Source organism: Dipodomys merriami, unplaced genomic scaffold (genome assembly GCF_024711535.1).
Source record: "Dipodomys merriami isolate MVZ:Mamm:240054 unplaced genomic scaffold, mDipMer1.0.p SCAF_215, whole genome shotgun sequence".
NCBI classification, from domain to species: domain Eukaryota; kingdom Metazoa; phylum Chordata; class Mammalia; order Rodentia; family Heteromyidae; genus Dipodomys; species Dipodomys merriami.
In genome coordinates, this window is record NW_027203549.1 from 1,254,780 (window position 1) to 1,281,800 (window position 27,021).

Genomic DNA, 27,021 nt, shown 5'->3' on the forward strand with positions numbered 1-27,021 from the left:
CCACAGATTAAGCTATACTGCCTGTCTCAAAGACAAAATCAATACGGAAAGGGTTGAGAAAAGAGCTTTAATTGTGGTCACGTTAGAAATAACTGATCAAAGTGTTCAGACTATCTGTGATGTGCTGTCATAACTTTGACATTTTTAAATTTTTATTTTATTTTATTTTATTTTTTTAAGTTTAATTTTTATTTTTTGTGAACATACTGTACAGAGGGGTTACAATTACATGGGTAGGATAATGCGTACATTTCTTATCAAGCATTGCAGCCTTCTCCTTTGTTTTCCCTTCACATCCCTTCCCAGCCTCCCCCCTATTGTAAATGAGTAACCAAAATTTAAAATTAGGGCTTTGTAGAGCTATTAGCTTTGAGAACGTGTTGTCTTCTCCAGCTATGATCTGCCTGACCAAACGTGTTGTCTTCTCCAGCTATGATCTGCCTGACCATTGTCTCAGTCTTCAGGATGGATCTAGAGAAGTCTGCATTGCTGTTAGCACTTGAGCCAGTGAGTAATCTGTGTCTCATGAGATGATTGTTTCTGCTGAGGGTGAAACCTGTTTGCATCCTGGGGCTATTGCTCTCACTTGAGGAGAAATCTCATCATGGGAAGATTTACCCCGTGACCCTTATGGTTGCTGACAATTCTTTGTCATAAAGACATTTATCAATCACTGCGGTCAATCCTGAAATCTAAGGGAAATATTGAAGAAAAGACTTAAAAGGGGGAAAATTTTGAAGAGACTGAATGAAGCCAGAGAGGGACAAAATGGAATTAGAGAACTGATGAGCTGTTTCAAACACAGATAAGTCATATTACAATTGATCAGTGGCTCAAACTCCAATGCTTCAATGTTATATGATTCCATTATTGAGGCTTAATAAAAGAGCTTAAATCTGGGAGTCCCAATAGACAATGCAGTAATCCACAACTGACTTCTTTCAAGGTCCTATCTATATATGTCGTTATGATCCCACCGACTGTTTAGCTTGAATGTAGAAAAATGGGCTTTTTCGGACAGAGCCAAAATTAAATTGGTTATCTTTTTGTCTCTTTAAATAGACATCTATTCTGAACCACTGTTTCTGACTTAATATCATTGTGACTATTAAGTAACATTCTTAGGATGCATTGTTAGACTTAACAGACCAATGGCTTCTAAAAATGGAGTGTCAGGCTCTAAGCACAAACTCAAGGATTCTGTACGTGTATTCCACAGTCCACTCACCTGCTCTCATATATATATATATATATATATATATATATATATATATAGATAGATAGATAGATAGATAGAAAGAGAGAGAAAGAGAGAGAGAGAGATGATAATTACTAAAAGCAGGGAGAAGAAATGAATTGCACGGCTCATGAAGCCACAGGAAGATGGGAATTATGCACTTCAGCCAATCTTTAGCCACCTGAGGTATAAGCAAGAGCTATAGGTTAAAATATGCAAAGAGGTAAGAGCTTATAGGAGAGTGCTAGATGTAATGAATTAAAGGTCTCAGTTATGAGTATAGGCTGTTGACCATTATCTCATCCATATTCTTGGAGATTCTAGAGAAGTGGCTATTGTTACGGGCATGACTTTAGTGATATGCACCAATGCCTGAAAGGTGACCTGCCCTGATATTGTAGCTGCTTTCTTCTTGTGGTATAGTTTATTCTATTCCATCCTTCCTTGCAATGTTCCTATCAAAATGACTGCTTAATTTAAGCACCACCATTTGCAAGAAACTGATTAAGTTAAGCAAAATCCTGTCAGAGGAATTATTCTCTCTAGGGCCTGAAGGTCTGCCTGACCAAAGTGACAGAGAGCCAGATGGGTAAGAATTATTTTTCTGATAAGTTCCTACTTTGGCTCAATGTTTGGTTGATTGCTCAGGTAAACTTTAACATTTTTTAAGTGAGCCAATAACACAAGATTGTGAACCTAACCTCTGATTATTATAATGATGGACAATGATGCACTAAGGAGTACCCACCCAGTACATTTTCTTATTTGGCTACTGTCCGTAGCACACCTTTCTGCAGGCATAAACTTCACCTTGTGAAGTTCCTTTGGAGTTGATGTACTTATTCCTATTTGACATGCAATATCCAGAGCTATTTCCTTGACTATTATTACTGTTTTTCTCAATGATGGGGCTTGAATTCAGGGCCTAGGCACTATCTTTGAGCTTTTTTGCTCAAGGCTAGTGCTTTCCCACCTTAAGCCACAGTTCCACTTCCATTTTTGGGGGGTGGTTAATTGGTGATAAAAGTCTCACAGACTTTCCTGCTTGGGCTGGCTTCCAACCCCAACCTACTGATCACAACCTCCTGAGTTGCTAGGATTACAAGCATGAGCCATCAGTGCCAAACCTGAAATTATATTTTTTTCACTATTTGGATTGTAATTTCTTAAGTTGGCTGAGATATTAACTAACTCTTTTTGTATCGTTTTTTTTTCTTTTTTAGAGATCAGGTTGAGATGAGAAAATTGATGGGATATTGACAAGATTAGAGCATTTCCTATCTTATATTCCCTGCTTCTTCTATACCAGGGGTGATTTTATTGAATGGAACTCATTACTCATCCTAAATAAATTTCTCAGAGATTTATTTCTCACAAAAATAGTGGCTTTTTGAACAGCACTAACTCATTGTCTTATAATCATATAGTGAAAAATTTGGCATACATTGCAAATCTCAGAGTGCTGGTGACCTTGATTCATTTCTTATCTCCTTCTGTTTATCTCTGGCATTACTTCCCTCCTGGTTATTTTCCTCCAACTTCAAAAATACAAAATGTACACCAATTTCTTCGCATGATACGCCTGACCTGTGTTTCATTGTTACATCTCTTTCTGATCCACCAGGGTTAGATTCTCAACAATTAAAATTTTATAATTAGACTAGGCTCACCCCAGTTGTCCTGGTTAACTTTCCCATTTGAAGATGTTTAACCTTTGTCACATGGGCAAGGAAAATTTATTGTCATACGCAAAGGAATTCACAGGTATGTGGGACTTACATATATATGTATCTCTGAAGAGCTCGTATTTCTATCTCCCACACAGGACCTTCTTAGCAATGTACAAGCTATTACAATACAATACAATGAAAAAAAGAAGTTACTGGGCAAAATTTCTAGAAACAGTTCTTTAGCTAGAAAATGCTGAGGTTTATTAGACCTTTTCTGCTTGATCATGCTCCCATCATGTTTTGTGAACTATAATCAGTTTAGTTAACACTCTGAGAGCAGAGACAAGCACAGAAAAAGAGAAAACTAGAAATTACAGTATAGTCTTCAACCTGCCTACATTAGAAACTTCTATGTAAAGGAACAGATAATTCTTATTTGATTTATTACTGTTTAATTTTGCTTCTTCATATAGCTTTTGGAAAAATTACTAGTTAATATATTTATCAAAGTAAAGCTGAGTTGGTCATTATAAAAGACAAACATCTATGGGGATTTCAGGATGCATTTCTTTTTTTTAATTTTTACTTTTTTTTACTTATTTTTATTGTGAAAAAATGTACAGGGGGGTTACAATTAGAAGGGCAAGATAAAGAGTACATTTCTTATCAAGCATTGTAGCCTCCTCCTTTGTTTCCCCTTCCCATCCCTTCCCAGCTTTCATCGGACCCCCACCAAATCTTCCCCCCACCAAAGTTGGAAAGTTCGTTTTCAACATGACAACTTGTACTTCTCATTGTTGCAAAGGGTCCACCTGTATCCTTATTATACGACTTGTTTTTCCCCTTCCCCTCCACAAATTATACCGACATCAAATACAGTGAAAGCAGGGGTTATACTGTGGTGGATGGACATACAAAGCAACAAAGAAAAAAATCTTATAAATGTGTTAGAAACAAATGCATGAAAGAAAAAAAATTTGAATACATATCTTAGGGTTCATTTTCCTAACATCACTTTATCTGACCTTTTCTGCTTGACTCATACATATACTAAATATTGCCAATAAGAGAAACGATGGGACCTATATTTCTATGTTTCTTTGGGCTTGGCTTACTTCACTTAATATAATTTTTTCCAAGTCTTTCCATTTCCTAACAAATGGGGCAATGTCAATCTTTCTGATGCAGGCAAAGAATTCCATTGTGTATGTATACCACATTTTCTGATCCATTTTTCTACTGAGGGGCATCTGTTTGTGTTCCATATCTTAGTTATAGTAAATAATCCTGCAGTAAACATAGTTGTGCTGGTAGCTTTAGTGTGGTCTTGTTTATAAACATTTGGGTAAATGCCCAAAAGTGGGATTGCTGGGTCATAGCTCTATGTGGAGCTCTATGTGGAGTCTTTTGAGGAACCTCCATACTAATTTCCAAAGTTGTTGAACAAGTTTACACTCCCACCAACAATGAAGTAAGGTTCCCTTCTGTCCTCGTCCCCTCCGGGATCTGCTGTTATGAGAGTTCTTGATTTTTGCCATTCCAACTGTGGTGAGGTGGTATCTCAATGTTGTTTTGATTTGCATTTCTTTTATGGCTAGGGAGGTTGAATATTTCTTCATGTGACTATTGACCCTCCTTCTTTCTTCTTCAGAGAAGTTTCTCTGTAAGTCTTTAGCCCATTTATTTATTGGGCAGTTGTTTCTTTGAGGATTTGTTGTTGGGGGATTTAATTTTTTGAGTTCCAAGTATACTTTAAAAACTTGAAATAGGAAATCAAAACAGAACTTAAAAAGTGGCAAAAGCTCCCATGCTCCTGGATGGGAAAGATTGACATCGTGAAAATGGCAATACTTCCCAAGGATATCTACAAATTCAATGCGATACCTATCCATATTCTAAACTCATTCTTCAAGGAAATAGAAGAGGCAATCCAAAAATTCACATGGAACAATAAAAGACCGTGAATAGCAAAATCCCTCCTCAAGGGAAAGAATACTGCTGGAGGAATATCAATGCCAAATTTCAAACTCTACTATAAAGCCATAGTAATCAAAAGAGCTTGGTAGTGGCACAAGAACAGACCTCAGGACCAATGGAATAGAATTGAAAACCCAGAGATGAACCTACAGACTTCTAGCCATCAAATCGTCGGTAAGGGAGCTAAAAAAAGAATGGAAGAAAGACAGCCTCTTTTGTAAATTGTGCTGGCAAAATTGGTTAACTACTTGTAGAAAAGTAAAGCTAGACCCTTATATATCACCCTGCAGCAGAATCAACTCCAAATGGATCAAAGACGTCGGAGTCAAGCAGACACTCTGAAACATTACATGATGGAATAGGAGAAACCCTTGGTCTCCTTGGCACAGGCCGAAATTTTCTCAACAGAGACCCGGAAACACAACAAATCAAAGAAAGGTTGGACAAATGGGATTGCATGAAGTTGCAGAGCTTCTGCATGGCAACGGACATAGCTAGCAAGATCAATAGAAAGCCTATGGATTGGCCGGGCGCAGGTGGCTCACGCCTGTAATCCTAGCTACTCAGGAGGCTGAGATCTGAGGATCGCGGTTCAAAGCCAGCCCGGGCAGGAGAGACCGTGAGACTCCTATCTCCAATAAACCACCAGAAAACCGGAAGTGGCGCTGTAGCTCAAGTGGTAGAGCGCTCGCCTTGAGCTGAAGAGCTGAGGGACAGCGCCCAGGCCCAGAGTTCAAGCCCCACGACCGACAAAAAAAAAAAAAAAAAAAGAAAGCCTATGGATTGGGAGAACGTCTTCACTAGCCATATAAAAGACAAGGGTCCTGTATTTATTTTATTGGGTTTTGTCTTCAATTTTCTAAAGAACTATATTATTTGGGGTCTCCCTACATTCTATTATGTTTCAGGTAATTCATTTATTTGTTTACTTATGAATTTATAGGCCCATTTTAGCTACCACAAATGAGAGAAACCATGTAACCTGAGGTTCTCTAGGACTAGCTTACTTAACTAATAATATATATTTGAATATATATATATATATATATATATATATATACATAATTGTAGTTATTATAGTACATTATTTTTGCTTTGAGTCAGGAGAAAAAACAAAAAGAACATTTTATTGTTTACCAAAAATTTTACCAGTTAGAAATAACAATCACAAATACAAAATAATGACAGTGAAACAATCACTTGAAAAATAATGAAAACTCAGAGAACTAAGTTGAGAAAAATATTAGTAATTCAAAATATAAAATAGCTTAATATCCCTGCAGAGAGCAGGCAGTTAAATATATTATAGTATGTTACTCCAATCAGTCAGAACTTGCTACTAAAACATGACAATATTGGTTTTATATAAAATATAGATATAAAAATTCGACTTCTGAAAAAAAATCTCAAATATGTCTGTATAATAAAGTTTATTCCAAAGAGGGAAATGCAACAGTTTGCTTCATATGATCACAAAGATGGAGAGTAATCTTAGATATTTTCTCCATATTTAATTGACTAATGTTGCTTGATTCTAAATTTCCTGTAGCATTTAAAGGAGGTAAATTTTGTAAAGGTTTGTTTAAAGAACTATTACTAATGCTAGTGGAATCATTAAAGAAAGGAGTAACTTGCAAAATAATCCACTAGTGTTTATAATTACCTATGTGGATTATAGTTATGCTATAATTTTCACATAGTGAGTGAAGAAAAACTCCTTGTGTTTCTTTTAGATAAAGGTAAGGTTAGAACTTAAATAACATTCCTATTTTATTCAATTATATTTACATAAATCTACCTTAAAATTTAAATTTTAATATTGATAATGACTCTGACTATTTAATCAACATAAAAAGGTAATTAAGCCAGGTGCAGGTGGCTAATGCCTTTAATCCTAACTACTTAGGAGGCTGAGATCTGAGGATAATGGTTCAAAGCCAGCCTGGGCAGGTAAGTCTGTGAGACTCTTATCTCCAATAAGCTACCAGAAAACTGGAAGTGGTACTGTGGCTCAAGTGATAGAGCACTAGCCTTGAGCTAAAGAATTGAGGGACAGCCCAGAGTTCAAGCCCCATGACCAACAACAACAAAAAAGAAAGGTCATTATTTATTATTGTCTTCATTAGAAAGGGAAAAAATCTTAGAGTTAAAATTGATTCTAAAACCCACGCTAATATATCATTGACTGAATATCTTGTTATAGTTTATTAATGTCCCTAGATTTCTGTACATAAAGTTCTCTTGGATAGACAATTAGGATGATACAATGATATTATTAACTTATATCATTTACCAATTCTGCACACTAGACTCCAGAAGGTGCTAAAATTGTTTCTATTGAATCTCTGGACACATGAGTAGTCGTGTATTGGTAAACTGGATTTTATGCAGTCTTTCCAATATTTAGTCACAGATAATTCATCTTCTCCAGTTGTGAATCTTGTGAAATCAGTTATGAAGTGTCTAACTGTCAGTGAGCAGGGTTCCAGTACAGTTAAGAAAAGCATTAGCATAATAGAAATAAAAAAATCCAAGAGAAATGGGGCACAGGTAGCTCACATCTGTAATTCTACCTATTCATGAGGCTGAGATTTGAGAATAATATTTCAGAGCCACCTGGAGTCGGAAAGTCAATAAGTCTCTCATTTCCAATTAATCACAGAAAAAGCTGGAAGTAGCTCTATGGCTCTAGCACACTAGTCTTTAGTAAAAGGAGCGCAGGAACAGTGCCCAGGACCAGAGTTCAAGTCCTAGGACTAGCAGAAGAGGAAAAATGAAAAAGAAGAAAGAAAAAAAAAAGAAAGAATGAAAAACGTAGAAAAGAAAATCCAAAGAATTGTATGGACCAATGTTCGACAAGACATATACTCTTTACTATGTAACTGTAACCCCTCTGTACATTACCTTTAAAACAAAAGTAAAATTAAAAACAAATGAATTGAATGGAAAGAAATATAAATAAGAATTTTATCTTTACTAATCAAAGTAACCTATATTCCTTTACCTCCCACAGATGCTTATATGGGATAGATAAATGTTCATTTATTTTAGTTTGAGATTCTTATTTTTTGTTGTTCTAAGAAGGCTAAAGTCCAATTTTCTTCTCACATTATACTCATCCCATTGTAAATCCATACTATATATGACTTGGGATAGCATAAAAAACAAATTCAATATCTCACTCCATTTGGGAAAATTATGTAATAATTGTATCTCTACCTGGACTTAGTTGGAAGAAGCATAAAGATTGACTCAAATGTTATACACAATTTAAAGTGCTATTGGATCATGCACACACACACGCGCACGCGCACGAACACACACACACACACACACACACACACACACACACACACACACACACACACACACACACACACACCAAAGAAGCTCTGGCTTACATAATGCAACAGAGGAAAGATAAATCCCAGTTCTTGGTTTCAAAGAATTTTAGACCACAGTCTATTGTTTCTGGACCAGTGATGAAGCAAATGACCATGGCTGAGCCTATAGAGGAGAGCAATGATGTTCACTTCAATCCAGAGAGGAAATAGAGGGGGAAAATGCCCATGGACCAGGTACAAGCTCCAAAATCATGCGTCTAATGACCTACTTCCTCCACTTAACTTCCAACCTTTTCATGACCTTCTGAACGGATAGCATCAGCGAGGAACTTCATGTTTAACACACAAGACTGTGGGCTGGGGAGAGAGGGCATGCATTATTCAAATTATAACACCCAAGATAGCAATGGGTATGTGATAATAGAATAGATAAAGCAAATGTTTTAATTCCGTTTTTTTCTATGCATTTAAAGAGATCGCTTATAAAACATATTTTGGCCAGGAATAAAACTGGTGGTCAGCTTAAAATGCTACTAACTTGTTGACTTGCAAAAGGACTGAGAATAGCTACCTCTATTGGTTCATGCCTGTAATCCTCGCTACCCAGGAGACAGAGATCTGAGTATCTCTGTTAGGAGCCAGCCCAGGCAAGAAAGCCAGAGATACATTAAAAAATAAAAATAAAAAATTGATGATATACAAAAGAGTTACAGTTATATAAGTCAAGTTTTTAATACATTTGAACAGTATCACCTCTTCCCTCATTTTCTCCCAATTTTTTCTCCTCCTCAACCTCCTTTCCCCATAAATTGTATAGTTTTCAACAGTTAAGTGAGTATCACTGCAGATAAAGTTTACCCTTTGTCCCACCATTTCTGTGCTTCCCTTTACTCTCCCCAAATCAGATATATTTACATACAAGACAGAGCATATTGAAGTAAAAAAAAAAACACAAAAGATGCAAAACAGAAAGAAAACAACAACAAACATGCAAAAAATAAAATCCTTAACCACTATAAACTCCAGAAGCATAGCTGTGGTTCAAGTGGTGGAACACTGGCCTTGAGCACAGAAGCTCAGTGAAAGTGCTGAGACCCTGAGTTCAGTCCCAGGACCAGTACAAAAAAAAAAGAGGAAGAAAAAAAGCAACAGTACTAAGAGTAGAGAATCAGAAGATTGACAGCAATTAGCATAATAAAAAACGTACAAGACATTACACAGTCCTGGATAGTAGCTACAGATAGTAGAAGAGACCAATCTCCTGAAAGAAGCATAATGTGATTACTGTGTAAAGTGTTATTTTTTTGCCACTCCGTCAGGGAGATATCTAATAATGCATTTTGACTGCTCAGGTTATTAATGGAGTCCTGCCCATGGTTCAGCTTAGGCCATGAATGCACTTGGTATTTGTGTTCACAATCCCTAAAACTACAATTGAGATTGACATACATAGTCTTTGGTACAGCTTCCCCATTTATTTCCTTGTCTGAGATAAGATTTCTCAGATAGCAGAAGACAAGAGAGAGAGACTGAATCTGCCATTCTATGATGTCCATAATAGTATATTATAATGCACCTTGGGGTAAGTAGAGTGAATGAGCAAGGTTCTTGAAAGATGGAGTAATTATGGTCTCAGTCATCTCTACTTGATTCACCGAAGGGGAACCTAAGAATGTAAAGGGATTTGAAGGATGACCTGTGTCATTTACCAGTTCAGAGACGCTAGGCCTGATTACTGTTCTCATATGTAGTTTTTGCTATAGCAGACTATCATGATCTTCAGTGTCAGAGTTGGTGAATGCATTTTTATTATCAGAGGAAAGGCTTAGAAGCAGCTCATATTTATATAGGACATTTAAAATTCACTTTTATCATTTCCCCCATGCAGGTTCTACTGCCTCTTCTGACTCCCATCATTTAAGAGTAGTAAGAAATTTAGACTATTTGGGTATGTCGTAAAATGTCCGAATGATCCACTACATTTAATACTTTTAAGCTGTATGATCAAGAAATACCGGACACAATAGAGGCCCTAGTAAACACAAGTACATTCTGGAGATCAGCCACTTAAAGGTAGACACATCATGTTTAGTGCAAGCAAGCTACATTATCTCCATAATCATGCAAATGGATAAAGTGACACTCCAACTAGTATGTAGTAATTGAAAATTTAATTTTCAAGAATGTTTTATGAAAGAGCTGAAATAAATAATTTGAAAACATAGTATTTGCATAATTTGTTTTTCTAAACAGAAAACATTAAGATTTGATTCCTTGGTTTCAAAATGATTCTCTATTAAATTATATATTTAAATGACTGGAAGTCTCAGACTTTTCTGGTAGTTGAATTTGATTGCTTATGGTATTAATCAATGTATAAAATCAACTTTAAATTCCATTCAAATTAGAATTGCTTGAAGGAATAATAGAATTAAAGATTCTCCAAAAGAAAATAATTAAACTGTTAAAAATCTTTGGCAAAATGAATTAACATGGTGAATTATTGTAACTTTGCTGCAGTTAAGTGATTTGATAGCAGCTTCTGTGCAAGTCAAAAATAATGGATTATTATGTGTAGAATATGTACTTTTAAAAACCTAATTATTGTCAGTTTGATAGGCTAAGCTAATCACAGAAAGCAGTAAGGGTGATAATTTAAACTGAAAGCAATTCCCAAATAATTAATATTTTGTTCAATAGTAGGTTTTTCCCAGCACCTTCACTTCCTTATTGCATTTTTCTACTCTTTAGGTAAAATGTGCCATAATTTACATTTCATTCATCTTTTAATCAACTTACTTATTGAAATATATTGTTTCCACTAATTGCCATCTGTTTTTAAACATCATTCTTTTTTCCATTTTTATCTATTATCTCCTGACTTTATCTTTTATGATGCTTATTGTATGCAACAATCATCAAAATATTTAAAAAGTTGTCTTTCAAGCAAAAAATAATGTCATAGTTTTAAATCACTAAGAACAAATATGTACATCATTGATATAACTCCATCACAACTTTGATGCTATGTAGACATATCTATTTATTTATTTATCTATCCCTCTATTTATTTTTTTGTTGTGGGGCTTGAATGCTGTCCTTGAACTCTCCATCTCAAGGCAAGCTCTCTACCACATGAACCACAACACCACTTCTGGTTTTCTGGTGGTGTATTGGAGATAAGAGTCTCACAGACTTTCCTGCCTGAGCTGGCTTTGAACCACCATCCTCAGAATCTCAGCCTCTGAATAGCTAGGGATACAGGCATGAATAGCAAGGAATAAACACTGGCTAGATTTCTTGGACATTAATAAATGTTTATAGCAACTTGTAACAGGGTATACCAAAACAAACATTTTGAAGAATGTGTTTGCCCTGCACCACCTGTTACAAAGGCATACAGTTATGTAATGTAAATGTATAGTCTAATCAATATATGAAGTTTTCTAAATTAATAAAATTTAGCAGTTTATGTAATTTATTTCACTCAGCAGCTATTCACTTTAACTCATGAGGCATTTGGTTGGAAATAAAACATAGAAGCAATGACTCTCAAGTCATGACACAACCGTTTTGGTGAGGGGAAAATTACCTTAGAAATTTAGTTTCAATAAAATATAACCATACGAAAGGTATGATAATTGTCTTCAGTTTTCTTCCATTCATTACTGTAGGTGGTTAAAAGGGCATCTCACACTGTTGTGGAGAGTACAATGTAAAATGTCCTACTGTGTGGATTTTTAATTAAATGTTCTCCCACACATTATGATTCTTCTTTATGAAGGAATTGTACCTCTACTGAAAGCTATTTTAGAATAGGACCATTTAGTATGATATAAATTTTAACTTTGGGTAACATTTACATTTTATTTACGATATATTGTAATGTATAGACATTACTAATTTACAGATGTCTAACTACTTAAAAGAATAATAGAAATTGGCACCGTTTTCAACTGTTCATTGTATTTTGTATGCAAGAAGCAGCCACTGTACTAGTCAACATTCCTGAGGCAGGATTTTTAACAAAAATCAATTTATGTATTTGATTTTGGTACCCTGCATCTTGTATATACATTTATCTAATTTGGGAAGAGGAAGGGGAGTAGCAAAATGCTAAAACAAAGACCCAGGATGACCCATTGCAACAAAGTTCGATACTCACAAGACACTATGTTGGAAATGACCTTTACAACTTACAACTTTAAGGGGGAAAAAGGGGAAGAAAAGGATAGTAGGAGAAAAAATTGGAGGGGTAACAATGCTCTACAAGAAATGTAATCATTACCTTCCTCATGTAACTGTAAACACTCTGAACAGTATCTTACAATAAAATTAATTTAAAATAAAAAAATCAATTTAGGGTTGTTTTCAAACACTTAAATTTAATAATTTAAATAATTTTTCAATATGATCATTGGTTATATAATATATATTACAATGAAATTAATTTGCATTAGACATTTTATATTTGCAATTTAAATATTCTTAAAAACTGAAAAATATGGTTGGCTTCTTTCCTTCTTTCTTACTTTCTTCCGTCCTTTCTTCCTTCCTTCCTTCCTTCCTTCCTTCCTTCCTTCCTTCCTCCCTTCCTTCCTTCCTTCCTTCCTTCCTTTCTTCATCTTTCTTTCTTTCTTTCTTTCTTTCTTTCTTTCTTTCTTTCTTTCTTTCTTTCTTTCCTTCTTTCCTTCTTTCCTTCTTTCCTTCTTTCCTTCTTTCCTTCTTTCTTTCTTTCTTTCTTTCTTTCTTTCTTTCTTTCTTTCTTTCTTTCTTTCCTTCTTTCTTTCTGTTTATCTAAGGCTAAACAGTGAGTGCATATGATATTTTCCCATATTAAAAAAATATCAGTCTAAATGTGAAAACCGTTCTAATCAAATCTAGTTACAACAAGGTTAATGTATGATGGTAACAGTAATTATGAGATCAGTATCAGTTACGCATTAAATACAGAGCCCAATAATGATAGCTTAAATATGATATAAATGTGATAAATTTGTACTTAGAAATTATAAAATTTTCAGTTTTGCTTAATATATGTTTTCCTTCACTATACTAAATGAGACATAAAGATCAAGTGGGGATTTATTTTAGGTTTCCAAGATTATTACCAAATAATACCAATCATTATTAACCAGAATACCAAAACTTTAAAGCAAAATATCATATAATTCTATCAATGTTAAAAGAAGATGAGCCACATTTTACCACCATTTGTTATTGAAATAAAATCCTGAGGCAATAAGATATTGTAAGACTTTATATTTGTTGGGAAGATATCTATGGAAACTTCAGTGAATGTCTCAATTAACAGGATACCATAAAGAGTGGAATTCCTATCTGATCTCATGATAAAGACTTATTGTAATCATTCAGAACTGTTATTCAAGCATCAGACTGCAATATCACAAAACAGCAAAAAAATTGTAAGGAAGTGGAATGACGTGAAAAAAATTATATTAAACAAAGTAAGCAAGAGCCTAAGAAGTATAGATTGTTATAGGTTGCAGTTTTCCTCATTAATGGTAGCTATAATTTTCCTCTAAATCTACAAGGAAGCACACTAAATTGTGTGTGTGTGTGTGTGTGTGTCCTCACACATTGAACACAAAGGAGGATATGAATAAGAACAGATGTCAAAAGCTCAACAGCTATGTGCATATGACCATATTAAATAATATTTTATGAACTCCAAGAAACGAACTCCAATAAAAGGAAACCAGAGTAATTCCTTTTAGTTTCTGTTACTCCTGTCTTTGCTTTCTTTTCCTTTTGTCTTGTTTGTTTGTTTTTATTTGGGAGGGTAAGACGGCACAGAAAGGTGTAACAAAGGGTGAATATAAACAACAGTGGTACTCACGAGACAATATGTGGAATTGAAATGTACATCTTGTGAGTGGGAACAAGAGGGAAAAACTGGATGAGAGTTAGTAAAGGGAGACATGGTTCATAAAGAACTACACTCATTACCTGACTTTTGTAACTATAACTCCTATACTTATAAGCTGTACAATAACAATCAAAATATAAAATAAAAGGTACATGTAGAACAAAAGGATAGGTCATAATAAACATTTTATTATTCACAAGTAATGCAATTATCTGTCATAACATACTACCACAAGCTGTATGGTAATTTATTTTATTTATATATTTTTTATTGTGAAAATACTGTACAGAGGGGTTACAGTTACATGGGCAAGATAATGAGCACATTCTTTATCAAGCATTGTCGCCTCCTCCTTTGTTTCCCCTTGCCATCCCTTCCCATCCACCCCTCCCCCTCCCACCCAATCCTCCCCCCCCCCCCACCAAAGTTGTAAAGTTCGTTTCTGACATGACAACTTGTACTACTCATTGTTGCAACGGGTACACCTGTATCCTTATTTAAAAAACTTGATTTTCCCCTTCCACTCCACAAATTATACCAACATCAAAAGGGGTTATACTGTGGGAGAGGGACATAAAAAGCAACAAAGAAATGATCTCAAAAATGCTTTAGAAACAAATGCATGAAAGAAAATAAACCATTTGAATACATACCTTAGGGTTCATTTTCCTAATATCACCTTATCTGACCTTTTCTGCTTGACTCATACATATACTAAATATTGCAAATAAGGGAAACCATGGGACCGATATTTCTTTGGGCTTGGCTTACTTCACTTAATACAATTTTATCCAAGCCTTTCCATTTCCTAACAAATGGGGCAATGTCATTCTTTCTGATGGAGGCATAGAATTCCATTGTGTATATATACCATATTTTCTTGATCCATTCATTTACTGAGTGGCATCTGGGTTGGTTCCATATCTTAGCTATAGTAAATAATGCTGCAATAAACATAGTTGTGCTGGTAGCTTTAGTGTGGTCTTGTTTGTAAACATTTGGGTAAATACCCAAAAGTGGGATGCTGGGGCATAGCTCTATGTGGAGCTCTATGTGGAATCTTTTGAGGAACCTCCATACTAATTTCCAAAGTGGTTGAACAAGTTTACACTCCCACCAACAATGAAGTAAGGTTCCCTTCTGTCCACATCCCCTTCGGGATCTGTTGTTATTAGAGTTCTTGATTTTTGCCATTATAACAGTGGTGAGGTGGTATCTCAATGTTGTTTTGATTTGCATTTCTTTTATGGCTATGGAGGTTGAGCATTTCTTTATTTGTCTATTGGCCCTCCTTCTTTCTTCTTCAGAGAAGTTTCACTGTTAGTCTTTAGCCCACTTATTTATTGGGCAGTTGTTTCTTTGAGGATTTGTTGTTGGGGGATTTAATTTTTTGAGTTCCAAGTATACTTTAAAAACTTGAAAAAGGAAATTAAAACAGCACTTAGAAAATGGCAAAAACTCCCATGATCCTGGATGGGAAAGATTAACGTCGTAAAAATGGCAATACTTCCCAAGGCTATCTACAAATTCAATGTGATACCTATCAAAAGTCCTATCTCATTCTTCAAGGAAATAGAAGAGGCAATCCAAAAATTCACATGGAACAATAAAAGACCCCGAATAGTAAAAACCCTCCTCAATGGAAAGAACACTGCTGGAGGAATATCAACATCAAATTTCAAACTTTACTGTAAAGCCATAGTAATCAAAAGAGCTTGGTACTGGCACAAGAACAGACCACAGTACCAATGGAATAGAATTGAAAACCCAGAAAGGAACCTGCAGACCTATAGCCATCTAATCTTCAATAAGGGAGCTAAAAAAATAGAATGGAAGAAAGACAGCCTCTTCAGTAAATGGTGCTGGCAAAATTGGTTAACTACTTTTAGAAAACTAAAGCTAGATCCTTATATATCACCCTGCACCAGAATCAACTCCAAATGGATCACAGAACTGGGAGTCAAAGCTGCCACTATGAAAACCTTACAGGATGGAGTAGGAGAGACCCTAGGTCTCCTTGGTGTATGGTATTTTCTAAATGTGAAATCTATTTTTTACAATCATGGAGTCTAGAAGTTTACAAATAAGTTATATTCAGAAGCACTCTTTGCCTGCCACTCACTTTCTCCCTCCTCCCTCCATCCATTCCTCCTTCCCTTCCTCCTTCCCTCCCTCCCTCCCTTCCTTCCTTCCTTCCTTCCTTCCTTCCTTCCTTCCTTCCTTCCTTCCTTCCTTCCTTCCTTCCTTCCTTCCTTCCTGTCTCTCTCTGTGTCTCTCTATCACTCTCTGTGTGTGTCTGTCTGTCTGTCCATCCATCCATCTGTCCATCTGTCCGTCTGTCCATCTGTCTGTTTGTCTGTCTGTCTGTCTGTCTGTCTGTCTGTCTGTCTCTCTCTCTCTCTCTCTCTCTCTCTCTCTCTCTCTCTCTCTCTCTCTCTCTCTCTCTCTCTCTCTCTCTCTCTCTCTCTCTCTCTCTCTCTCTCTCTCTCTCTCTCTCTCTCTCTCTCTCTCTCTCTCTCCAGTCCAGGGGCTTGAACTCCAGGCATGGGCAGTTTTCATGACCTTTGATGCTCAAACCTAGTGCTCCACCACTTAAGACAACTCACTTAAGTATTTTTGGTGGTTAACTGCAGATGAGAGTCCCACAGACTTTGCTGCCAAGGATGGCTTAAAACCATTATCCCCAAATCTCAGCTTCCACAGAAGCAAGGTATAGGCATGAGCCATTAGTACTAGGCAAAATTTAGTCTTTAATTTTTAACAAATACCAATATCAGTCCTTTAATAATGAGAAATATTCAGTATTCAAATACACTATAAAGTAGAGCAAATATGGGGTGAAACTCATGATCAATTTTAAACAATGGAATTGTCTTTAAAGTAAAAATCATGAAAAGATTAAGAAAATAAATTAATCAAGAAAAGTAAAACTTTACTCTTAAACTACAAAAACCTGACTCACAGATTTTTATATCAGTTAATAAATGATAATCATATTCTTAAATTTTGAGCAAATTTGTAATGAGAAGATCGAAATGCTAAAACTAAGATATAATCTATATTCTCTATTTATTAAAAATTCATTGTAAAAAATAAAAAAATAAATTCATTGTGATGCAAGTGTTAAATTCTACAATCCTTTCTTAGAAAGGCACATGATTCCTGATACCCACTCCCTTATTTCCTTCTATCTTTTGGCCTAATATCATAGAAATCTCTTAAAATTTCCATTTAAATATTATTTTACTTGGAGATGTTTAAAACCAGTACCATCTGAGGAATTCTAAATGCCTTTAATGTCTCATAAAATCTGTTGAAATACAAATAGTCATAGGCATTACAGCTTCTGCTTTTCTCTAACCTAAATGCTAAGGGAATGATAGTTCAGTGTCTTCCTGTGCTGACATACAGAAAAAACTTCAAGTCAATATTTATTATACATGTTCCCTAAAATTAGGTTTAATGTGATTAATCAATATAAAGACAATACTAGATTTTGCCCATATTTATCCTAGTTACTCTATGTTATTTGTTGGTCAAAATAGCATATATAAGCAACAAATCTATGGTCCTGTAAGATTTTCTTTAAGCTAGATTTTTTTAAACTAATGGCCAATCCAGTCCATGAACAGTCTGTGATGGCCTCTCTCTCTGCCCATCTGAGAGATTTAGAATAGTAGCACATTCAAATATCTTTCCCTTCCCTCTAACTCCTATCTGGCACTCTAGATTTCTAAAAGGTACTGCCCTTGAATGTCCCCTAGTAACTTTTATTTGGTCAATCATGGGGCTTGAACTCAGGTCGTGGCAGCTGTCCCTAAACACTTTTGCTCAAGATTAGCATTCTGCCACTTTTAGTCACACTGTCACTTAAGATTTTCACTTATAACTGTCCTGCCTGGGCTCTCAGCCTCCTGAGGAGCTCGGATTACAGATGTGAACTACCAGAGCCCAGCTCCCTCAGTAAAATTTTATATGTATTTCTACAGACACATTGTTACTAATACTGGAAGATAGAATCAGATTTCATTCCTATGGAAAATGGAACAAATTAACACAATTTCACTGCAACAAACATACCTCAGAATATAGGTTTTTATTTCAAATTTTACCTTTTTACAACTACATATGGATCACTATACAGGTTCTCAACACAGTTCCAAACGTGTGAGATTGGGTCACTCTTGTACTCAACGTTCTCTAGTAACTCATTTTATTCAGAGTAAACCTAAAGGCTTACATTTACTGTCAAGACCTTAAAAGATTTACTATATTTTTCCTGTGATAACCTCTACTTTTGTTTTGTATTGTTTTGTTTGACAAATTGTATGTACTTAGAGAATATTGGTTTTTCCTGACTGCTTTACTTTTTATCCCTGCAATCTTTTCCCCATAGGTTATACACGTAACTACTTCATTCTACTTACAAACATGGATTTTTGCAAACATGGTTGTGCATATCAGTAATTGTTAGCCTTGGGAAGCTGTGACAGTAAGGTAGTTAAGTTACTACACTAGAAGAGAGATCTTGTCCCAAAACTAAATGAATAAATAAAACAAGATAGGAAAACCATGATTGAAATCTGATGTTTTGTGTTTTCTTCCCTGCTCAACCTTTTGAGTATTAAATTTGCTACTTCTTATCTCTCAGGTGCCTTTTTGTACTCTTTAATTTGTGCTAGACTATCTCCTTTTCCAATAGCATTTACTATTTTCTATCATTGCATATATATTACTGATTCATTTCCTGTTTCTCTCACCACACATATTTAGATCCTATAAGTACATAAAACATTGATTGCATCATTATTGGTTACCAATAATCTAGAAATGTGTTTGGTGCCTAGAACAGATTCAATAATCATGAATAAAATAAATAAACAAGTTCTCTTTTGGCCTTTTCTATTAAAAATCTTCAAACGATGTCTTAACTTGGAACAAATCCTCCTTATTCTTAATGCTTCTATAAAGAAGCACAAACTGTGTTTTTTTTTCTTTTACTTATTTTTATTGTTACCGTAAGGTGATATACAGAGGGACTGCAGTTACAAAAGTCAGATGATGAGTACATTTCTTTTTGAACAGTGTCACCTCTTCCCTTATTTTCTCAGTTTTTCCCTCATGACCTCCTTCCCTCACAAGTTGTGTAGTTAATTTTCAGCATATAATCTAGTGAGTGTCACTGCTGCATTTGTTCACACTTTATCCCACCATTTCTGTGTTCCTCCTTTCCTTCCCCCCAAAAGATAATCTTACATATTAGACAAAAGGTACAGAAACAAAAAACAGTGGCAAATAAGAACAAAACCTACCAAAAATGCTCTTCTTCCATTTCTTGGAGTTCGTTTCGACAAACATCATTTTATATGATCATAGCACAGATTAAGTGAGCCTCAGTGATCGTGTCCCAAGAATATCCTCCTTTGATCCCAGCATGTGAATGTTTAAAGTTTTGTATAATTTATTATATCTAAGTATATATTTTTTCTCTTTTACCATCCACTGCACTTATTTGTGGACTTACAGGAACATTGTAGTCACAAAAAATGAGGGAAGCTGCAACCATTTTTGGGTCTGGCTTACTTCATTTAATATATTTTTTTTCCAAGCTAACAGAATGGAGGAGATTCTTACTAATTATATATCAGACAATGGCCTTATATCTAAAGTATACTTAGAGCTCAACAAATTAATCCCACTCCTAAAACAATTCTCAAGGAAACAAACACACATTGATAAGTGGGCTAAAGAATTAACAAGAGACTTTTCTGAAGAAGAAATAAGAATGGCTCACAGACACATGAAGAAATGCTCAACTCACCCTTCCAACATTACAGGAAGGAAGAAGAAAAAATCATCTTTGCACAGGCTGAAATTTTCTTTTCTTTTCTTTATTGGCTAGAAATCATTTTTTATTGTGAAAATACTGTACAGAGGGGCAAGATAATGAGTACATTTCTTAACAAGCATTGTAGCCTCCTCGTTTATTTCCCCTTCCCATCCCTTCCCAGCCTCCCCTGAACCGCCACCCAATCCTCCCCGACAACCAAAGTTGTAAAGTTCGTTTTCAACATGACAACTTGTAATTCTCATTGTTGCAACGGGTCAACCTGTATCCTTATTTAAACGACTTGTTTTTCCTCTTCCCCTCCACAAATTATACCGACATCAAATACAGTGAAAACAGGGGTTATATTGAGGGGAAGGGACATACAAAGCAACAAAGAAATAAAATTATAAATGCATTAGAAAAAATGCATGAAATAAAAACATTTAAATACATATCTTAGGGTTCATTTTCCTAACATCACCTTATCTGACCTTTTCTGCTTGACTCATACATATACTAAATATTGCAAATAAGGGAAACCATTGCACCTATGTTTCCTTGGGCTTGGCTTACTTCACTTAATATAATTTTTGCAAGCCTTTCCATTTCCTAACAAATGGGGCAATGTCATTCTTTCTGATGGAGGCATAGAATTCCATTGTGTATATAAACCACATTTTCTTGATCCATTCATCTACTGCCGGGCATCTGGGTTGGTTCCATATCTCAGCTATGGTTAATAATGCTGCAATAAATATAATTGTTCTGGTAGCTTTAGTGTGGTCTTGTTCGTAAACATTTGGGTAAATGCCCAAAAGTAGGATTGCTGGGTCATAGGGAAGCTCTATTTGGAGTCTTTTGAGGAACCTCCATACTACTTCCCAAAGTCGTTGAACAAGTTTACACTCCCACCAACAATGAAGTAAGGTTCCCTTCTGTCCACATCCCCTCCAGCATCTGTTGTTATTAGAGTTCTTGATTTTTGCCATTCTAACTGGGGTGAGAGAGAACCTGAAACACAAAACAATCAAAGAAAGATTGGACAAATGGGATTGCATGGAATTGCAGAGCTTCTGCATGGTAAAGGACATAGCTAGCAAGATCAATAGAAAGCCCATGGGTTGAGAGAGACCTAAACTAGCCATACAATGGGCAAGGATCTTATATCCAAGAAATAACTGCCCAATCAATAAGTGGGCTAAAGACTTAAAGAGAAACTTCTCTGAAGAGTAAATAAGAATGGTCAATACACACATGAAGAAATGCTCAAAATTCTCTGTCCATAAAAGAAATGCAAATCAAACGTTAAGATTCCACCTCACCCCAGTTAGAATGGCTAGAATCAAGAACTGTAACAACAACAGATGCTGTAGGGTATGTGGCCAAAATGAACGTTCCTGCATTGTAGGTTGGAGTGTAAACTTGTTCAACCACTTTAGAAAGTAGTATGGAGGTTCCTCAAAAGACTCCACATAGAGCTCCCCTATGACCCAGCAATCTTACTTTTGGGCATTTACCCTAATTATCACAAACAAGGCCATACTAAAGCTACCAGAACAATTGTGTTTATCACCGCATTATTTACCATAGTTAAGATATGTAACCAACCAGATATCCCTCAGTAGACGAATGTCTCAAGAATATGTGTCTTATTGCTGGGTGCCAGTGGCTCATGCCTGTAAATCCTAGCTACTTAGCAGGCTGAGATCTGAAGATCTCAGCCTTGGTTCAAGGCCAATCCGGGGAGGAAAGTCTGTGAGACTCTTATCTCCAATAAACCACTAGAAAACCAGAAGTGGCTGTGGCTCAAGTGGTAGAACACTCTCCTTGAGCTGAAGAACTCTGGGGTAGTGCCCAAGCCTAGAGTTCAAGGCCCACAACTGACAAAAAAAAAAAAAAAAGAAAAAGAAAAAAAAGAAAATGTGGCATATTTATACAATAGAATTCTATGCTTCCATCAGAAACAATGACATAGCCCCATTTGTTAGAAAATGGAAAGACTTAAAAAAAAGTATACTAAATCACGTAGGCCATGCCCAAGAAACATAGATCCTGTGGTTTCCCTTATTTGCAATAACTAGTATATGTCTAGCATAATCTTACCAGCCAAGCATAAAAGGTCAAAAGCTATGCATATATGACCATATAAGATGGTATTAAGCAAAATGAACCCCAAAATAGGAAAACAAGGTTTTTTTTCTTTGTTGCTGTCATTTAAAAAATATTAAAATGTACTATGTTAGTTGTTTGTTTCTTTTGTATATTCTTCTCCTATGGTATAACCCCTGTTTTAGTGTATTTGATTCTGATGCCCTGCATCTTCTATATACATTTTTCTAATTTGAGGAGGGGAAGTGTAGTAACAAAATGCTGAAACAAGGAAACAGGTTGATCCATAGAAACAATTAGATGCACTATATTGAAAATGAACTTTACAACTTTGTTTGGGAGAGGAGTTGGGGAGATCGGGAAGAAAAGATCATAGGGGAAAGCAAAGGAAGTGGTAACAATGCTTCAGAGGTAATGTACTCATTACCTTACTCATGTAACTGTAATCCTTCTGTACAGTATCTTTACAATTAAAAACATATTTATATAAAAAAGAATCCTCAACTTCTTTAGCCATAAAAAGAATGCAAATCAAAACAATATTGAGATTCTACCTCACCCCAGTTAGCATGGTTATAATCAAGAAATGTAATAATGATAGATGCTGGAGAGGAGGTGAGGAAAAGAGAACCATACTTCACTTTTGGTGGGAATATAAACTTGTTCAACCACTCTGAAAAGCAGTATGGTGGCTCCTCAAAAGACTGACCATAGATTTTCTTATGACCCAGCAACTCCACTCATGGGTATTTATCTCATAGACTAAAAACAAGGTCACACTAAAGCTGTAAGCACAACCATATTCATTGCAGCATTGTTTATCATAGTCATGCTAGGCAACAAATCTAGATACCCCTCAAAGGAGGGATGGAATAAAATGTGGTATATATACAAAATGGAATTCTAATCATCCATCAGAAAGAATGATAGTGTATCATTAGTACAAAAATGGAAAGACTTGGGCAAAGTGATTTTAAGTCAAATTTAAACACATAAGATGAATCCTTTACTTTTGTTTACATACAATTCTTTGATCATATTTAACTTGTTTTCTGAAGTAAAATTTGACATGCAAGCTTTTACATGATGAATATTCAATTATTTAAAACATCAGAATTACATACAGAAAATAGATGAAGCTAGTGGTCATTCAGGTGTCAAATTCTATAGAATTTGTAAATAAAATGTTCATTTAGAAAAAGCAGTGAGTGGAATTCACCAGGATTTTATTAAATGCAAACTTATTTGGATTAGAAAACATTGTTATTTTTGTAATTAATCAATTTGATATTTCACATATGTATAATTACAAATTGTTTGTATTGATATCCCTGTTAATTAGTTTGGGTAAAGAACAAAATGATCTTTAAATGAGCTTTTAAACTCCATATACAGACGAAATGCTCCAGGTATATTTCATCACACTCTTCTAACTTTCTATGTTAAAATATAAAAACATGTTTTCTCCATTTGGTCCATTTGGAATCTTGTAGGAAGGTAGCTTGAGCCTCTTAAAAGTAGATGAGAAGAAAAGTTAGCATATATGGATTTTACTACTTATTTTATATATTTTGAGATTACCCTTTTATTGTCAAAAAATGGAAAATAAATTCAATAGTCTTCATTCTTCTTCAAGCAACCATTCTCTCTCAATGTTAGAACCATTCTATATAAGTGCAGGAACAGAGTTTCAACATTTTCTCCAACAACTCAGGGAGATTTCTTAAGAAAAATCAAGATTTCCACATACATCTTTTTCCTTTTGAAAAACCTAATGCCACTTCTTAAGTGATTTATAAAATACAAGGTTTAATATCTAAGTCAGATGACAAAAATGCTGAGAAGATGTTTTATCTGTCAGTTTTTGAGGTACTAACTATATTTCTATGGGTCTATAATAGATCCAGAGTTAAAGGTAAATGTGCTATGTGAGCTTTACAGAGAAAAATGGACCAGTCAGAACACATCAGTCTTAGGGTCTTCTTTACAAGGAATAATGATGAGGTTTCAGAGAAGGAAAAAAATCTCATTGCAAAATAAAATATTAGCTCCTTTATTTTAAGGAATAAGCAGCGCACAGAAATGCAAAGCCCAAAATGTGAAGAATGACCTTAAACTGGAGTTTAAATTCAACTTAATTAAATCAAGCACGGTTTGTCATAATCTAGAGGAGAGTTGAGAGATGGAAAAAGTGAAGGAGGTTCAAGCTGGGGCAACTGGCAGCGGGTTGCTTCAGTCAAACAAAACGAAGATTATGTTAGCTTCAGGCAGTTCAAACTGAGTAAGGCAGGAAAGTCTAAGGTCACCAAAGAATATGATTATATTTTGAGAAGGAAACAGCAAAAGTTTCTGATGACTTCCTTGTCAAAAAATACTAATAGTTGTTATATAGAGCAGTGATATATATTGAACTTCAATGCCCATTTATACATAGCTCAGCACTCCTGAAAGTGAACAACGAGTAAAATAAACCGGCATTTGTAACTCAGTGAGTTCCAGTACATAACTAGCGTTCTAGCAAGAAAAAATGTCACATTATTATCACGATTATATGTTGCTTAAAGATTATCTGGGAATCTTCCCTAGGCAAAATTTTTGGATAAACTACCACATTATACTTTCTTCTTCACAATCTGCTTAGATACTTGACAAATTTTAACATGATTTTATAGCCTACACAGGATTTACTTCATAAGGAGCAATAACAAAAAATAACTTTATGTGAGTTGCTCAAGATAGCAGTCCCAACTACTCAGGAGTTTGAGATCTGAGAATGACATTTCAAAGCCAGTGGTTTAGAAAAGATCTTGACAGCTTCATCTCCAATTAAGTAACAATAAGCCTGAAATGGAGTTGTGGCTAAGTGATTGAGTACTAGATTTGGGCAGTGAAAGCCAAGGGACAGGGCCTAGGCACTGTGTTTAAAGCCCCAGTACTTCCTTTCCTCACCTTTAACTAACTTAGTTACCATTATATAAATATTAATGTATAAAATTAGTCATTTTCTGCAAATAGCTTAAAAAATTATACTTTGTATATTTTTAATGGTTTGTTAATAATGTAAAGAAACTGAACCCCAACAGCTTCTCATCACTATATACAGGGCTTGATTTACTATAATGTAACTTACTATGCAAATGTTCCTTGTTTTGTTTAACACCATCCTCCATCCATTAGTATTAAAAACCATGTTTTCACATGTCTTCTGATGTGCAGCAAACTTAACTAGCAGCACTTGAGAATACATAGTGTGTTTAAAATTAAACAGATTTGTTACAAGGTGGAGGTGGTCACACCTGTAATCCTAGCTACTCAGGAAACTGAGATGTAAGACTCCCAGTCCAAAGCCAACAAGGCAGGAGTGGCCTTGAGACTCTTATCTCCAATTAACCACAAATGCCAGAAGTTTGATTAAGTGGTAGAGCACTAACTTGGGCAAAAGGAGTCCAGGGTCAGGCAGGAACAGTGGCCAGGATGTAAGTTTAAGTCCAAGGAATGGAATTGTGTGTGTGTGTGTGTACACACACACACACACACACACACACACACACACCTATATATACATATATATATATACATATATTATATTATATTATATTATGTGCTCTTATATAGATTGGCACTATATTTAAAATGGGATCATATACATATAAAAGGCACTATATATACACTATGTATACACGCCATACTACAATACATATAAAATAAATATACAATATATAAAAATATATAAAATATATAGAGGACATACAGTGCATGTATACTTTATTTGTGAGATTCATATACACAATATTAGAATTACAATTTTCACACTTTCTATATTTATCCTTTATTTTGATATGTTGGAATTTACTCATATCCTTAAAATTTCACTCTTACAAAATAACTTTTTCCTTACTATTTACATATAAAATTGAATGTAATGTTTGGAGTAAGGCTCAAGAAGTAGGGCACTTGCAGAAGAATTGTACAAGAAGAGTTGTACAAGCAGTGCTTTAAAAAGCATCTTCAAAATATCAAAATCTATGAAATGGTATGTGTGAATTAATACATATAAAAAACACAATCCAACAATTATGGAAAAAGTTTATTATTGCTCTCTGTGAAGTTGATATTCAAACAACCAAGCAATATTGGGTCCATAAATATCTCTCTTTTTGCCCCTCCTCCATGGCTGTTCTCTCATCTTTATTCACACCTGTCTTCATTTTGTTTGTTTTTTTAAGTTGTTATTTTATATATAAAATAAAACACAATATTAATCTTTCCGAATCTGGCTTACTTTGTTTAACATGATTTCCAATGCCATCCTTTTTTTCTGAATATAGTCTAATTCTATTTTATGACTAAATAATACTGTATTTCTCTCTCCATATATATGTGTGTGGCATATACCGCAAACACACTCACACCCACACCCACATATTATAACTAATTTTTGTGTGTTCATCCATTGTTGGGCACTTTGAAGTTTTCATAACTTGGTACAGTGAATTGTGATGCAATTTAAGGGCAAAATAGTCTCACTTTAGTACATTATAACCCTTAATGTATTAGACACCCTTTGAGGGACCTTTCAGAATTTTCACAAGCAAAATGTTAGTTTATGTAAAAAAGCTTATGTAGGTAGATTATGTGACCAAATATAAATCTGTAGTTACACTCAAGAAGAATTTTGGCCTTACATAATTTAAATAATTAACTCTGAACTTGGAAGAGACCTCTTTTGGCAATATTAACCTTACTACCCATCAGTTTATGTGATTACAGTAGTTGATGTGATCAGTTGGGGATTGAGGAAGCTGTGTATCAAGTGGTAGAGCATGAGCCTTGAGCAAAAGGAAAGCCCAGGAACAGTGCCCTGGTCCTGAGTTCAAATCCCAGAACTTCTGAATGCACACTCATTCACATGCACTCACACACACACTTGCACACACACACACAATCGCTAAAGTTGGGAAATT